Source organism: Rhagoletis pomonella, unplaced genomic scaffold (genome assembly GCF_013731165.1).
Source record: "Rhagoletis pomonella isolate Grant_MI unplaced genomic scaffold, Rhpom_1.0 Rhpom_scaffold_00006, whole genome shotgun sequence".
NCBI lineage: Eukaryota > Metazoa > Arthropoda > Insecta > Diptera > Tephritidae > Rhagoletis > Rhagoletis pomonella.
Genome location: NW_023458560.1, coordinates 1650784 through 1659409, shown reverse-complemented (window position 1 = coordinate 1659409; position 8626 = coordinate 1650784).

The following is an 8626-nucleotide window of genomic DNA, read 5'->3' as shown; positions in this document are numbered from 1 at the left end:
CAACCGAATCACGTGGTTCGCTCTCTCAATTACGAACGGCGAATCAATCTGTTTACACGACACATTTGTGATTCACTTTGCATTTCTGCTTCTTGTTCTTTGCTTTTGTTTATTGTTTATTGTGCATTTCCACTAGGGATGTCATGTCTATCGATTTGCATAGGATTTTTCAGATAATGTTTCACAACAAAATTTGTTATTATCAAAATTGTAATAAATTTGAAATAAATTACTGCAACTGAGCTAATTATGTTTCTAACGGAACTTCTTGCAGCCATTTAAATTTTTTGGCAAAAGTCACTTCTTTTTTTGGAACAATTGAAAAACTGGAATGACGGTTCAATGTACCGTAGATGTCAGTTTTAAAAAAAACATCGATAAATCGATGCATCGATTCATCGACTATTTATACAAAATTGTCGATGCATCGAAGCAAAACTTCGATATTTTCGATACATCGATGTTTTTCCGACATCCCCAATTTCAACGGTGGAGAAAAAATGTGTAGTGGTTAATTAGCTAAATCAATAGTTTTAACGCATCTAGCTATTTTTTCAATGTTTGTGCTGGTGGGGATGTGTGTGGTCTATGTGTTTTGACAGCCGTTATCGATAAAATTTGAGAAGACAACGATTTGTTCTTGATTCGCATGGTGATTGGATCTGAATCACCCACGAATTAAGTGATTCGCTCTAAAAATTTTGTATGGCGAATTACGTGATTCGGTTCTTAATTGGGACGCCAATCACGAATGAGAGAGCGAATTACGAATGGGAGAGCGAATCACTTAAATTTTACACGTATCAAATCTTCAAAATGAACTGTGTAGTATGCAAAGATAAAACAGAACGAACCAGTGGAAATAAAATTGACTGTTCCAAAAGTGGAACGTATTCAGTCTCTATTACCCATTTTTCTAGCGTCAGGAACGCTGGCTGGGCTGTTTTGGTCACCTGTGGGTTCCCGCGGGCTCGTGTGGAACAAACCTAATGTAGCTCTCAAGCGAATGTACGTAGAAATGCAGCAAACGACCAAGAATGATAGAATACAAGATTGCGCCAATCGAGCTGAGAGCAACTGGGTATAACGTCACATTATTTTGAGAATGAGAGTGTAAAGAATAATTTGGAAGAAGAAGAGGAAGAAGCGAACAAGTGGTGATGTAAAACTAAGTTGAATTGTACCTACTCTTCAGCTTCTTAAATTTGAACGTACATTCGGTACAAGCACATTATTTTAGGTACATTTGGAACGTAGTAAATTAGTGTTTCATGTAAGTAGAAAAATTGTTATGGTACAAACAGAAGGTGTAGTCCACCAACTACCAAAAATTAATGCACATAAAAATACATGTTTACTGTTTAGGTACGTATATCAACTTATAGGTACAACTTTTCGGCAAATTGGTACAATATGAAAATTTAATATTCATCACTTGTGCGAAAAAATAATAATGTGACGTCAGCGAAAGGGTGGAGAAAAAGAGGACTAGCGGTCCCCGGAAGGCGCCACCTTTGTTTCGCTGCATCGTGGCAAACGAGGAGCAGTCAACAAGTCAGAAACCATGTGAGCAGCGCAATGCATTGACCGCAGCAGAGCAAGGGGTTGGTTTACTCCTACGTGAGCAGTGCAGTGCAAGCGATGAAGGAATCAAAAACAAAATTACTCTTCAGCTGTTATATGAAGACATACATAACTTAAAGCAAATAAATATTGACTTTCTCACCACTATACAACAACTGAAGGAGAGAATAAAGCACTGAAGGCAAAGGTGTCGAAAATGGAAAGCACGCTGAGCTGGAAAGAACAGAAACAACTAGAGCAAATTCCCAAATTTTTTCACCGCGGCGCCTTTGTTGTACTAAAAAAATTTAGCGGCACCCCTACTCTTCAAATGTATACGAAAACAAGAAAACACAACGCAAACTTTATGCTCCTTTAGCTTTAATGTGAGGACTGAAATTGTTTTGATGATTTCATTATTTCCTTTAAGTTTATTGGGAGCTTTGGACAATTTTACCCTGAAATCATTTGACGCTGAAAGCTTGCTGGTGTATTTGTTTTTAACCGACTTCACAAAAAGGAGAAGGTTATCAGTTCGTCGGAAAATGAATGAAATTTGGATAGTGGTGGCTTTGGCAGGTACCAGGTAGTAAAGGTGTATAAAATATTTACCACCTGAAATTCGTGATAGTATAAAAGTCATTTATACTCGTATTAACATTAGAAACCACGTCGTTCATTGCCAGACACTTACCCTTTTTTCTTATAAAATTTTTTTAAATTAAATTAAATTAAATTTTGCAAAAAATAGGCTTTGTGGCATAGCAAATAGCCATTGGCCTTAACAAATTTTGTAAGAGATTGGAATTCAACTTGAAAGGAGCGCCGTCTCCGATAAGTAACTAACAAAGTATAATTTTTATCAGTTTTTTCATGCTCGCACCTACGCCTTTAAAGCGTCTGGCAAGATGAAGGAACTATCGAAACGGTCTGGCAAGTGAGGAAACATCTTTTGATAGTTCCCCAAGTGACATATATAAAAATCAGCTTTTATACTATGACGAAAGTATAACTTAAAATTTTCATGGTTTAAGGGTGTCTGGCAGGGGGTAGGAACCATGCTAAGTGTCTGGCAATAAACGACGTGGTCTCTAATGTCATTACGAGTAAAATATATAAAAACTGACTTTTATACTATCACGAATTTGAGGTGGTATTTTATACACCTTTACTACCTGGCACCTGCCAAAGCCACCACTATCCAAATTTCATAGTCTGGGTTTGTTATTACCTGCGTTGGGGGCATACATAGGGCATAACGAAGGTCTAGCCGTCGCTGGCTCTTGCTCTATAAGCATTTGTTGAAAATGCAATCTCACATAGAAATGTAAAAGTAAAAGTCACTAGTATTTTTGATGCAATCTTGCCAACAGCAGAGTTTTCTGCGCACACTTGCATCCAAAACTCTCTTGGCTCACTTCGTAGTATTTAAAATTCAAAGTGCTGTCTTCACTGATGTCCAGAAGGTTTTCAAAAGCTTAATTTGTCATCTTTTCGGGTCACATGAAAACGGGTTTATTATCCAGCTGTAGACATCCCCAGAGTCAATGATGGGAAAATATTCGACAATGGTTTTTTCTAAACCTTCCAACGCTGGTAATGCTCGTTAACGCTAAGAAAATAACTTTTACAGCCAGTTTCACGAAAGCAATTTAAGTGAAAAATGATTTTAATTTTTTTAATATGATATGGAAATTGACAGCAAATAAAAAATAATTTTTCATTTAAATTGCTGGTGAAACCGGCTGTTATCAATTTTCTTAGCGTTAACTTTGAAGTTATGAACATTTGTACGTTTTTCTGATTTATTTTGTTTATTTATGGGGTTTTTTTGCAAATTGTTAGAAATTCTAAAATATACATGTCACCAATAAACAAAATCTCGACGTACTAGAAAAAAACCAAAAATTTATTTTAATTTCGCAGGCCTCTGTTATCTTCGCAGCGTCATCCAATACGGGTTTTAAATCTAGTGGCGGCATCTCCCTGGCCGCCAGGGAATACCGACGGATCATACTGTGACTTCTCGTGGCGTTTTCTGCCTCTTGCGTCATCCTAGACATCGCTCCTTTCGCTTTTCCAACCACTGAAAATATCCGCACACTTGCTCCATTTCAAACCATTTTTATGTACAAATTTGTCGATAGCTTTAAAACGCTAGTGGTGTAAGTGTCAAGTACTTCGCTCATCAAAAGTTCTTCTTCGATTTGCATTCCGAATGGGTACCTCACTAACACGAGAAGAACATTAAGTCCCACTACGTCGGTGCTTTCGGCAAGCTGCAAACAAAAAATTTCGCAAGTTTTCAAACTTTTTATAAGTTCGTTCTCGACTGCCTCTAAAATCGTGTTAATTCGCTCTTTCACAGTGTGATTGTGAAGTTCCAAAGAATAAGTAACATACATATACAGTGACGAGCAAAACTGTAACATGGTTTAACACTTTTTATTTCAGCCACCGCCATATTTCCGAGTTCTAAAGACTTTCATACTTTTGCTGTATATTCTTGTTGGTACGTCCCTACTCCCTCTCTCATAATGATTTGAAGTCAATCCAATAACAATAATAAAACCAGCAGACAAAAATGTTAATTATGGCAGATGTTACAGTTTTGCACTCATATATTTTTAAGAACTTTTTAACAATTTTAACGAGAAAAAAGAACTACTAACACAATGTTCAGTACCCTTTTGCTTGTTTTAGTTTCTGGGTGCGATTTGGCATACCTTATTTTTTTCTCTGTAAAACTTCTGGAGGTATATCCTCCATATATCCTTAGTTTGTTTTCACAGCTCATGTACTCGATTATACGGACTTGGATACTTAATAAGCTGTGCTTCTAGTTGATTTCGCAAATTCTCGATGAGATTTATGTCCGCGGTTTGTGGAGGTCATTTCAAATAGCAAATTTTTGCTTTTGTATCCAGTGTTTGCGAACATATGCAATATGTTTTGGGTGATTTTTCAGCAGAAACTCTCATTTTTCGACTAGGTCTTGCATATTTTGTTGAAATATGAACAGATACTCTTTCTTACGCATAATGCGTACTAACGGACCAAAAATATTTTTGAAATACAACCCCAAACAATTAAGATCCTACCACTGTGATTCACAGTTTGCCGTACATGATGCGCTTAGGCTTAATTTGGGTCTCTGATCCACACTCTATAAAGTGCATGTAAAACTACTACTGAAAAGTGTTTATTTTTCAACCAGAATCTGTTCAAGTATACGCACAAGATGTTCAAGATTTGGTTTTGAACATGAGTTGTTTAAAATATACGCATGAAATGTTTAAAATTACAAACATTTTGAAAGTAAAAATATATTTTTTACAAATAATAAATACTAAGTGCCAGGGGCGCACGCAGGCATATATTTTTGGGGGGAAAGGGTTTATACTTCTAAATATATATTATCAGCAAATACTGAAAATTCGCTCTTTAAAATACATTTATGAAAGTTTTATTTACAGTATGAAATAAATAAATAAACGTTTTAAAGTATCATCAATTGCATTTTATTTACATAAAATTTACAAAGAACTCAGACTATTTAAAACCGGCTTCAAAAAAGGGGAGGTTATCAATTCTTCGGAGTATTTTTACTTCTTTTATTTATTCCACCGCATAACTTTGCACCACGTGAACCGATTTCAATGATTTTTTTTTTTTACCGGAAAGATGGTACCTTAAGGGTCGTCTCGTAATTTGGTTTAGATCCGATCATTAAATCATGAAAAAATTGACGGTTAAAGATGCACTCAACCTTCAAAAGTAATACAAAATTTTAGAAAAGAATTTTAATATAAATAAATTAAATAATTTCACGAAATTTTTACACTTTTTTATTAATTTTCGTCGATTTCTGGTTTCTCATTTCTTAATAATTCGAATGACTAAAATTTAACTGAACTTGTATTTTTATCATGTAGCTCATTTTGGTGGAACGAATTCGAAGTTAGCAAATTAAATCTTCGAATGCTTATTAAGTACATATCAGTGGTAAACTTTTTTAGGCTGTAAAGTGTAAAAAGCAACAGTAAGTGAGTATGCATTGCATATTTTTAGGACAATGTTTTCATTCGCAGTTAAATTTTAAAGAGCTCTCAAGAAAAAAAGAAAAATTCTTACGAATTGACGCACAAGAAATGAAAAAGAAAATTTTTTCTTTCAAAATTTCTTAAATCATAATAAACTTAACCCCAAAACCCACCCCTTGTGTGCACACACTAGGAGAGGAAACTGGTTACCTCTCTTTATATGCGTAAATTTAAACGAAAATTTCTTAGAGGAAATTTTAAACATTTTATGTGTAAACTGTGAAAATGTGAACAATAAATGTTTAAAACTCAAAAAACAAATTTGAAATTTGTTCTACGCCACACATATGGTAAGTAAGTAAGCAAGCAATGTTTAAATTTGCATTCATTAAGAGAGGAAACTGGTTACCTATCTCAATATGCGCAAATTTAAACAAAAATTTTTTAGAGTGCAATACCATGCCCGGCCATCTGATTGAAACCGATTAATTTAGTCTTGTCAGACCAAATAACCTTCAATTGAAACTTAAAAATATGTTTTTAATTGCATTCTGAACGGCCTAACATATCCCAATAGGCAACGGTTCGGTTTTCGTGCGATGCAGCGAAATGCAGCCACACTCGCACATGTATTATGATCAAATTTGCTTTTTTCTTCTTTATGATGCCTTTGCGCTCAATTTGGCAATTCTTCGCCTCGCTGTCTATTGATTTGCATTAAAGTTTAATACCTTAAGCGCTTCTGTAATAGTGGCTGCATCGCTACTTGCTGCTAAGTTCACAAGATATGGTACCGTAATATTTTTTAGCAGACTTCCTTTGTCCTTGGGAACACTTTAGGCTATATTTTTTCTAAGTCTTAACATTTTCTAGTAGCAAATTCCAAAATTTTTTGCCACTTTTTATGCGGTTCCGTCTTTCCGCAGTAAATCTATTATTTACATTTATGGTTCCTGATTAACTATGTTATTTACTGGTGATCACTTCTTCAATAAATAACAATATAGAAAAAAAGTCATCTGACTTCCAACTAAGTAAAAGATAACTGTCAAATGCAAAACTGAGAGTGAGTGCAAAACTGTCACATCTGCCTTAATTTACATTTTTGTTTGCAGGTTTTTTTATTGTTGTTGTATTGACTTCAAATCGTTATGAGAGAGGGAGTAGGGATGTACCAACAAGAATATACAACAAAAGGATGAAAGTCGTTAGAACTTGGAAATATCGCGGTGGCTGAAATGAAAAGTGTTACACCATGTTACAGTTTTGCTCGTCACTGTATGTACACGTGCGCGAAGCTGCTGCGCTTGTCGCGAGAACAGCCCAGCCAGCAAAAAATCTGAAAATTAATACGAAAACGGGAAGAAAAGTGTATGAAACGCGGACTAGGTCTACAAAAGTATCGATAATGGTTGTGAAAAGGGTACGTTTTCGGCTATTTTTTTGAAAATTTTCTGATTCAATTTTTCGTTGATAAAACGTGCTGGGGAACTACGCTTAAAAGCCAAATACACCACACAAGCGTGGTGCTAAGAAACAAGTAATTTTTAGCAAAAAAAAACCGACTTAAAAAATATATATATCTATATATATTTCATGTTCCAATGATCGGATCTAAACCAGATTAGTATGGGACCACCTCTGAGACACTACCTTTCCGATGCAAAAAGAATTTTCGAAATCGGATGACGTGGTCCAAAGTTATGCGATAACATACATAAAAAAAAAAATATTCCGACGAACTGATATCCTCCTCCTTTTTTGGAAGTCGGTTAAATATTAAACACATCGCTCTTTTTATTACCTTCCTTTTATTAGCTCGGGATGTAACTATGTAATATTGATGCGCCTAAAAGATGCAGCGATTTCTATTCTCAAGTTACATACCTGATGAGAGTACGAAAGGCAATTATAATAGGGAGGTTTTAGTTTTTTAAACTACAATTTTATTATTTGATGCTGATGTTAAAAATGTTTATATTAATGTTAATATTAAACTGCTTAACTAGTTATAACCAATTTATTTCTGCTAATAGGTTGAAAAAAAGCATTTTAACCCATTTTGTCAAACAACGTCGTAACGACGTCGTTTCCGACTCGTTCTGGTGAACAATTTCTTCGCCGGCGACAGTCGCAAACGACTCGCCGGCGAACTCGCCGTCGGATGAAAAGCACAGTTCGCCGGCGGGCCGCAAAAGCGACTCGCCGGCGGGTCGAAAAAAACCACTCCCCTGCAGACCGCAAAAACGATATACCAGCGAACTGCAAAACGATGCTCAAAATTGCTAGAAAATTAAAAACTTTTTTTTAGTTTAAAATAGTTTAATTAAATTCACTTGATTTTTTTTTCAAAGTTTTTTAAATACCCTGCAAACCAAAGTTCCCGAAATCTTAACGAAATCTTTAGGAGTATCTGATTTCTGTAACGATTTTTTTCCGAATCTTCAAAGAAAATTATATGAAGTGGTTGACACGAACTCGTAAAGAAATTTCTGTACGAAAAATAAAGAAAATTCTGAAAAAAGTCTGCAAGAAATTCTTCACATAGCAGCATTATTTTCATTTCTTCACCGATTTTCTTCCGAAATTTCGTAAAAGAATGGAAGTGTGCGTAATTTATTTCATTTAAAAAATTCGGAAAAAAATCGGATGGGATCTTTCCGAATTCGTTAAAATTTCTTTACGATTCAGAATACTCTGAAAAAATGGTTTGCAGGGTATATTCGTTAAGAATACTTTAGAAAAATCTTTTTAGAGATGAGTCGATACGAGTAAATACAAATACATACCCAATACTTTTCGTTCGACAAAAAGTAATTTTGGTGTCGATACTTTTGAACCAAGTACTGAGTAGGTATCGAAAAAAAAACTCGTATCGAAACCCGATACCTAGACGAATTTTCTTTTGGAATTTTTTCCTCCACTAATATAAATTTCCCATTGTTTAATGGCCGTTTAAACGCCAGTGACCTTCAAATATTATAGATGTTAATTTTTTCCTGAAACCAGTATGAAATGAA